Here is a 9,480-nt window from a genome sequence, read left to right on the forward strand (position 1 = left end):
GAACAAAAGTTAAGAGATCCTCTTTATTTGGTCTTTAGGTCTCGGAATTTGTACATTCATTATCATATGAATTCAGCAACAGCAGTGATTTATGATTTTTTTTTGCAATATGAATCTTGAATATCAAACTTACATTATTATCTTGCTGAAGAATATGCTGATCAATATTTAATCATTGTGATTTGAAGAATTAAAGAATTTAAAATATTGTTAAATACTTTGCAGGCATTTCATGTAGGTCTACATATTGCTGTTTGCAGTATGTGCTTGTCTCAAGTAAATAAATCAGCACCGTGGGAGGAATATGTGAATGCAAGTGAGCATATTTCTGTGTGTATGTTTGAGAGTGAGTAGTATAAAAGATGCAGGAGAGAGTGAGAAAAAGTATATTTGTGTTTTTGTGAGAGTTGGAAAAAAATTGCGTTAGGGGAGATAAAAGACTCGGTGCCAATTTTCCTACTATGGTCACACTTGCATAATGTTGAGGGAATCGCACAGAATCCTTTTAAGGTGTCAGCCAGAGTGGAGTATAACATCATTTACTGGAAAATTATGCACTCACACACACACAGAGAGAGAGAGAGAGAGAGAGTCGGAGCCAATGTAGGCAAACTACAAGGTAGAAACTAATGTGTATTGTATAGAATTTAAGCAGAGTGATGGGGACTGATGCACACAGACTCAATTATAACGTAAAGAGGAGTTTTTAACTTGTTTGCAGTTTAACAGTATATCTAATATGAATCACGCATTTTGGAGTTTGCTAGACTAGGTTCACAATGTTAAAAAAAAAACCATTCTGTTTTCCTTATGCAGCGCATTACTGGAGCAATTCTTTTTGCCTGATTTCGGAATTTCTTTCCTTTCTCTCTGCCTGCTTGTGCTTCCCCTCAGAAAAAGTCCAGTCCAGTCCAAAGAAAACATTGAGTGCATGGACTACACCAGAAATAGATGCAGCCCAATCTGTTGGATTGCATTTTAAAACCAGAGTAAGGCCAGTCCACAGTGTATTCGTGCGAGTGTTTAACCAAATAACTTGCATTGCAACTATTTACCATTTGAAAATGCTACGTTGCACAACAGCACAAACGAGCGAGCGATGAAGTCAGCATGATGATACTGTGGACTGAGGGAGTATGTTTGTTCTGAGAATAACAAAGCAAGAAGTCTGTACAAATACGACTTTATTGAAATGTAGTGTATTTGTACTGAGTTGAAGGGACAAGAACAGCAAATAGGAGAGGCAAACTGATTATGCACTATATGCCAAAATAATGATTGAATAAATAAAACCAACGCTGTCATCCAGTGTAGTTACAAAAATGTGCTGCAGTATAGCTGATCAGGATCACTTTAAAAAGTTGGTGTGTAAGGAATTTGCTGTGGACAGAATCAAAAACATAGACCTATAAAACATTACACAAAAGCATTAAAAGCAAAATTTGCACATCAGTGTTTTAATGTATAGGTAATAAAAAACGTTTCATGAAAGAGGAAGCAGACTAGAACAGGCAGCGTACAGTTTGTTCCCAGCGAGTATTTAATATTTTCTTCCACTAGTCATTGCTCCCTAGTTTCCAGTTTCTTGCATCTTTCTACACTTTAGCTAGGAGATTTATTACTTAGCCTACTGAGTTTGTAAAAATGTTCCCATTTTTCTCACCAATGGTATAGCCCATTAGGCATAGCATCACCAAGCAGCTTATTTCACTTGACAGCAAGGACTCTGGTCAGGACAGTGTAATACTTGGGGAAGTTCAGGCAACTCCCCAGATTACTTTGCTCATGTCGCTTGGTGAGTGATTGCTGGCTTAAACTGAGACTGACAAAGGTAGTAGCTTATTGTCTGAACCCTTCAGCAGAATGCCAAAGTTTCAAGTGTGATAAAGGATGTTCTTCAGGACTAACTGTTTGTTGGCAATTTAGTTTCAATTAGCTTCAAAAGAAACACTTTATGTTTACTGTCTGGTTGCTGTAGCATTGCTTTATTTGGAGGCTGACCAATTATAAACCATACCTGCAAGGAGTTAGTTGAATAAATGTCCTAATCAAATGTTCTAATTGATGACCAGCAAGTATTCAGAATCAGTCACATGTGTTAATACAGCGCCAAAAAGTGGACATCCCAGCAGTCCACTCCCAGAATCAGATTTTCAGATTGTGCAATGCTCAGAGGGCCTCTGTTAGCATGTTAAATCAGTTTTCAGTTTTCAGTTTTATTTGTCATATGCAAGTTAGCACAGGGTCAACATTGCAATGAAATGTGTTTGACGAGCAGCAGTCATTCAGCAGCATGATACAGTAGAAGAAAATATAATAAAATATAATAAAATAAAATAAAGTAATAAAAAATAGAAAAATAGTAAGGAGCAAAATATTAGAGAGACGTGGTAAAAGAGAAAAGATGACTAAATATATATGTATCTATAAATATAAATATATGTACACTAGTGATTAAATAAGAAAATCTTGAAAAGAAATATGACGGAGGGCAGATGGGATATTGCACAGGAATGAGCAGCAGAAAATTACAGTATTGCACTTTTAAATATAAATATCAATAACAATAAAGTGGAGTGACCAGTGCAGATTAAACAGAGTACTTGTGAAGCTGCAGGTAGCTTCTGGGTGCGTCCTGTGGACTGTGTTGTGTGTGTTTAAGTGTTGTGGTTGAGGTGTCGTATGGCTTGGTGGTAAAAACTGTTTTTGAGTCTTGTAGTCCGAGCAGACAGACTCCTGTAACGTCTGCCAGATGGTAACAAGGAGAACAGCTGATGTGCTGGGTGGCTGTGGTCCTTGATGATGCTGTGTGCTTTACGGAGGCATCGCTGGAAATAAATGTCCTGAATGGCAGGAAGCCTCGTGCCAGTGATGTGCTCTGCTGCCTTCACCACCCTCTGTAGTGATTTACGGCTGCTGGCAGAGCAGCTTCCGTACCAAACTGTGATGCAGCTTGTCAGCAAGCTCTCAATTGCACACCTGTAAAAATTTGAGGTGATGCTGGCGTTCATGCCAAACTTCCTCAGGAAATAAAGCCGCTGATGAGCTTTCTTGATAGCAGTGTCTGTGTGAAGGGTCCAGGAGAAGTCCTCTGTGATGTTGACTCCAAGGAACTTGAAGATACTGACCCTTTCGACCTTGACACCGTTGATGTGGATGGGGCCTGTTTGTGAGGAAGTTTAGAATCCATCTGCAGATTGGTGTTTCCAGCCCAAGGTCGACGAGCTTCGTGGCAAGTTTTGAGGGGATGATGGTGTTAAATGCCGAGCTGTAGTTGATGAAGAGCATCCTTGCATATGTATTCCCTTTCTCCAGGTGAGTGAGGGTGGTGTGCGTTGCGAGGGCGATGGCATCCTCTGTGGCTCTATTTGTCCGATAGGCAAACTGAAGAGGGTCCAGTGTGGGAGGAGCAGATGTGACCTTTGACCAGCCGCTCCAGGCATTTATGATGACGGATGTCAGTGCAACAGGACGGTAGTTCTTGTTCTTAATGGTATAATTAAAAAAAAGACTGAAAAAGTTTATCTTGCTTGGAATAGCTGTAAGTAAAGTTTATTTATTTATTTATGAAGTGCTTTTCACAGACGGTCAAAATGCCCTGTACACAAAATAAGTCAAATAAATATGAATATTAAGTGTATATTAAGCCAATATAAAGATATGATAAGACACAATAAAACAAACATGTAGCTTAAAAGCAGACTGATCCACAGACTGAAAGGCTCTGTGCCCTCTGGTCTTTAATTTGACTGCTATGAAGGAAGACAGCAAGTAGTGCATACTCTGTAAGGAGCTGAGACATGTAACATGGAGTCTGGTCATTTAGTACTCCATATGTTAATGCAGCAATTTTAAATTGAATCCTAAAAACTACTGAGAGCCAGTGTAAAACATATACAACAGGAGTGATGTATGCTCGCTCACTAGAATGTGTTAATTAATAATAGTCTGGTCGCAGCATTTAATAGAGGAAGCCTATTCTCTCCAAAAGAAACATGGTGGCATGACTTATTTTTGCAAATCTGCATCTGAACAAACACAATAGATGACGTCCTTTGTATATACAAGAATATAATGCAGATGTTTGGCTATAATGCCATACCATAGCACTGTATTTGTAAAGCAATTTGAACCCTTTAAAGCCGGTCAGAGCAGGCACGCTCCGTTTTGCGTAACTATTTTTAAATCCCGGTAGAACTGCAACCACGTAAGCTAGCGCAATAATTTTTTTTTGCCTATGAAACCGGAGGAGTTGTACTTACATCTTATGCCATCAGCTTTGTCCTAGGTCACGGTTTCCTTCCACATATAGCTTAGCAAAAATTGCATATAAACCACTTGCAGCAACAGAAACATAATATTCCAGAAACACGCTTTGCCGATCCGATCAGCTGTTCGTAACACTTCCTAGTCGGAATAGACATCAGCGCGAACTATCCCATGTCCGCCATTACCTGCCCGAAACCGGAAGTGGCGTCATTTTCGCGGAAATGTAGTTTTTTACCTTCAAGGCCTTATAAGCCTATCCGGTCTTTAAGTGATGACGTGACGAATCCTACTTCCAGGCCTAAAGTAGTCTGCCTTTAACCCTTTAGAGCCGGTCGGAGCGGACACACTCCATTTTGCGTAACTATTTTTAAATCCCGGTAGCACTGCAACCACATAAGCTATACAATGGGCTCACGTCCTCATTTGTGACAGTGTTTCAGTTGGTAAAAGTAATGCTTTGACATGAATTGAGTTGCAATTTGGGGAAGGCCTCGAAGGGGCCTGGCAGATCCCTATGTACTAAATAGAAATGAAGAAGTTAAAGAATTGGAAACAAGGAAGGAGGGTGGGGCACGTAAACGAGAATGAACACCTTGCAAAATTAGGGGAACCTATGTCAATGACAACCAGAAGAAGTGTGTTTGGACGCGTGGTCTTGCTCCTGAAATTCCAATACGGAATCTCCAAAACATACGAGACGAACACAGGCCAAAGGGTCAAAGAGCTGTAGAAGTTAAAGAATAAAGAATACAGAAGAGAACAAGAGTAATAAAACAACATCACAATGATATATGGGAATATGACAGTAAATACTAAATATTAAACATTATTGTGCAGCACATAAGATCAACAGAACACAGTGTGCTTTGAGGTAGGAGCCAAAAAGGGTGTAGTTTGTGGGTGTGATCACCCGTGTGTACACCTGTGAGCATGGACGCGCTTGTTTTTTTAAAAGGTTCCTTCATGTAATGATCTGCTAGAGGGTGTGGGGGGGCCACAGCCCCATCCTCCAGGGCATGAAGCAGGTATGGAGGAGATCAAAACTCCAGACATCCAGAGGCCCCCAGAACACAAGAGACCAAGGAAGACCAACAGAGGGGCAGCTGCGCCACTGTCCCAGAAAGAGCTGAGGAGAGTCCCAGATGAGGGCTCACTCAGCAGCCGCGGAGCAGAAGCCAGGGGGAGTTGCAGTGACGCGCCCGTGAGCTCCGCCGGCAGCCAGCTGTGCCTGAGTGACCGAGCCCCAGGCCGAGAGGCCGGGGGCACCCCACCTCCGAAGTGGCCCGAGCGAGCCCCAGGCTCCAGGCCCCGATAAGCGGCCGCCAAGGAGTGAGCCGGTGTGTGCACCCATCCCCGGACACAAAGAACCACCAACGCACCGATGTCTGAGGGAGTCCGCCACTGGCAGGGGAAGTGGTGGTAGGGGGAGATAGGCCTCCAAACCTTGGAGGGCCTGAGATGTCCCCAGAGAGGTGGCGCCTGACACCCAACCTGACATATAGACACAGACATACAGGCACACACATATACAAACATCCATTCCCACCCTCATGCTCTCATATGCACTTACTCCACACTCAACCAACGTGGAGACAGACATAAAGAGACGCTGTACACACGATCACACTCCCCAAGCGTACTCTACAAACCGGGTCTAGGTACCCTTGCCCCTGGAGGGGGGAACTGCACCCAGACCCAGGTGGTGTTACCCTTTTCCCTGCGGTGGGGGGAGGCAGACCGCCCCGACTCCGCAGCAGCAGGGAGGCCCCACACTCCAGACCGGAGTCGGACGGCCAACTCCTCCTCCCAGCCCCCCCGCTCCAGCAGGCCACAGAGAATGGGGGTGAGAGAAGACTCCAAACCTCCCTCCACCCGCTCATTGTAGTGTTGATGCATGTGTGTTCTAAGGTGCATTTAAAACCCAGGAGGGCATGGAGCTACCTGCCAGAGAGCAGCAGGTAAACACATGGTCCCTCCTGCTAGCCCTCAATGTCTACGTGTATTTAAAATTGAGAAGTGGGCGACGACGCCAGGGGTGAGGTGTACACCCTGATGGTACTTTGGATTCCGTGTATCGTGCCCACCCCCAAGTATGTGTAATGAGAGTGTGAGTAATGTGAATGTCTAAGTTGTGGGATAAAATTGAGGCAGAGGCAGCCAGAAGGGGACAGAGGGGGGGATTAGCCTCCTCTGCACCCTGGTGACATACCCCTACTCCAAGGTCCTGCATGTGTGGGTGGTTGTGGTGGAGCAGGAAGAGGGAGGCAGCTGGAGATGGGGAGGGAAGGAAGGGAGGGGCAAGTGACCCCTCCCTGGGGCCAGCTCCCCCGCTGACCCCAGTAGGCACCCCATACTCCGCGACCCGCCAGGGAAAGGGGGCCCAGGCCCATCCAGACCGGGGCCCAGTGCAGCAGCGCCTCCCGGCCCCACAGAGCCCGGGACAGTCCACCCAAACCCACCACAGAGAAAACTGCACCCACCCCACCATCCACTCATCTTCCAGACTACATAAGACAATAAACACCCAGGCTGAGATCTTCCTCCACCTCTCCTGTATCTCCCCCTCCTGCAGAGGGAGCTCCTGAAGAAAGGAAAGCTCCTGCAAGATGTGACAATCTCCCCCACCAGTTGAAGAGCCCCCCAGGTGGCTCGATGCACCGGCGGCACCCTGCTCCAGGACTGGGCCCCCATGCACCCACCCGCCCACAACCCCGGCAACACACCAACCAGGACCCAAGCCCCCGAGGCCCGGCCCGGGCCCCTGCCCAGAGACGGAGCGCCCCCAGAACCTCACGCCCATCCCGGACCCACCCAGGGGCAGCCAGGCTACCAGGTCAGTAACCCACGTCCGTCAGCACAGACCCTCCCCTAGCCCTGCTGCACGCAGCCGCGAGGAAACAGTCACCTGAGAGCCAACAGAGCCCCTAACCAGACATGACCGCTACCCCGGGTTGAGCCCCCCAAGGAGCTCAACCCGGTGATCCAGGTGATTGATATATGCATTTTTTTTTTTTTTTTGCTGCCCATTCTGTTGGTTTTTGTCTTTTGCCCTTCTCCCCGTCCCTCTTCTCAGCTGTTTCTCTTTCCCTCTTTCTTTCTCCCCTTCTTTCCCCCAGTCAAGTCTGTCCCGTATTCAGTAAGTGAAAATAAAATAAACAATAAAAGGTGAATCAAATGGACCATTACGGCAAGGCTGGGATGGTCAATTTGGTAAAGTAAATCCGTTGGGCATCTTTCTTTGCCTTTAGACAACAATTCTGATGGCAAAAGAGCTAAACGGGACAGGCAAAAAAAAAAAAAAAAAAGAATAAAGAATACATAAAAAATCACTTGAACTCACAGTTTGCACGCTGGGTTGAAGGCTGTAAAAGTGCAGCAAGTGAAGGAGCGATGGCAAACGATTCCACAGTTTTGGAGCCACAAGTGCGAAAGCTTTGTCACCTAGGAATGAGTAAAAGCATCTGGTCTGTTGACCTGAGGGAATGAGATGGGACATACTGTACAGGTGCAGCAGTTAAACAAAATGTGGCACAACCCTTAACAGACAGATTAACTAAAATTAACTGAAATGCACAGCATCATGGTGAAAATCAAACACAGCATATCGGCACAAACACCTCACACCAACTTTCAAGCAGACTGGTAGATGGGGAATGATGTTGGTGGGGCACCTTGCAGTAATTCACCATGGACTCCTGTTTATATTTCTGGTGTGAAATGTGAGGCCAACTGTCCTACAGCTTAAACATCATTGATCATTGCAATAGGGCACAGCAGCAGATCAACATGCTCAACATGTTTAAAGTGCTGCATACAAGCTACTGAGTGATAAAGTGTACATAGTTTTCGTACACTTTGCATAAACGTCTGTAAAAATGTTCTTTTTCCGGCAGAAACATACACTGTCGTGTCAGAAAGTCATGTTGTTTATCTAAAAGAAGTTTAAAAAGTTACTATATAAAGTAGAACGTTCCAGATGTTTTGGCATCACACCTCTGGTTCTGTTTCTGGTTTAGACAGGGTGTACAAATAAGGAGGGAGTCTATTGGAAGCACACGAGACAGCTTGCCATTGAGATTTAAAACAAGGCCAGTCATGTAAACAATAGTCCTGCAAGGAAGAACTCGGTGGCCCGGGACCTTCCATCACTTTGGAGTGTTTATGCTTTTCTACAAGATTATATTCAAGTATTTATTTGCATGCTTTCCTGCATGTGTCTGCATTAAATGCAAGCATCTGACATAATTTTGTATCATAACTTTGGAAAGCTTGCTTTTACTCCCACGATCCTTTCAGAGATGTTTTTGTCATTCCTTTCCAATGCACGAATGCTATATAGGTTACACACAGACTGATATCTTTAGGCTTTAAAATCTATAACTTTAACTACATTAACAGAAGAGTCTGGTGTGTTACGACCCATAAAACAGACTTTTGGACATGCGGCTGGCCCAGGTTTTTGCCAATAACGGGCAGAAAGTGAGATATTTACAAACAATGCCACACAGTTGTCGTTTTGATTCGATTTTACCGCTTGTAAAAATGCTGTGTTGCTACCCACAAAGTATTATAACTACATTGGACCTTTGTTCTTCTTTTGTGTCTGCCACTCGTGCTTTGCCACGGCTTCCTGGATGCGGATAAAGGATAATGATTTGAGATTCTAGTACTTTTCTCTCTGCAATCCTTTACGTTCGTGTCGCTTCACATCCAGCAAAACAATTTCTGGTGGTATTCACAAGTGACAATATAGAAATTGAACATTGTTTCTAATTCGGTTCTTGTTTTCATTTTATCATAGAGCTTTATAATTAAAACATATTTTTGTGACTGTAAACAGAGTCTTAAAATGAATGTTAACGGCCTTGCGGTATCTATTTGCGTTCAAAACATCTGTCCTCCAGCCTGTTTTCCAAAACATGAGATAAAATGCTTGAGGGACAACTTTGTCCTTATTAAAACAACCTGATTGCCGTCCATGTGTTTTGGGGTCGTGTTTTTTTCATTTACTTTTTGCTTGTTAACCTTTTTAGATCACTTGCCAGCCTTTAAAAGCAAACATTTTTACAGTCATACTTTTTCTTTCTATGCTCTTCTGCTGCATGGAAAAAGAAAGCGTGCCTTCCTAAAGCCCTCCCCTCCTCTGACTTCCTGAGAGGAGTGTACTGTGCAAAAGGAAGCAAGACTGGACGAGGGGGAGATGAGTATCAG

Source organism: Maylandia zebra, linkage group LG15, assembly GCF_041146795.1.
Source record: "Maylandia zebra isolate NMK-2024a linkage group LG15, Mzebra_GT3a, whole genome shotgun sequence".
In the NCBI taxonomy this organism is placed as follows: Eukaryota; Metazoa; Chordata; class Actinopteri; order Cichliformes; family Cichlidae; genus Maylandia; species Maylandia zebra.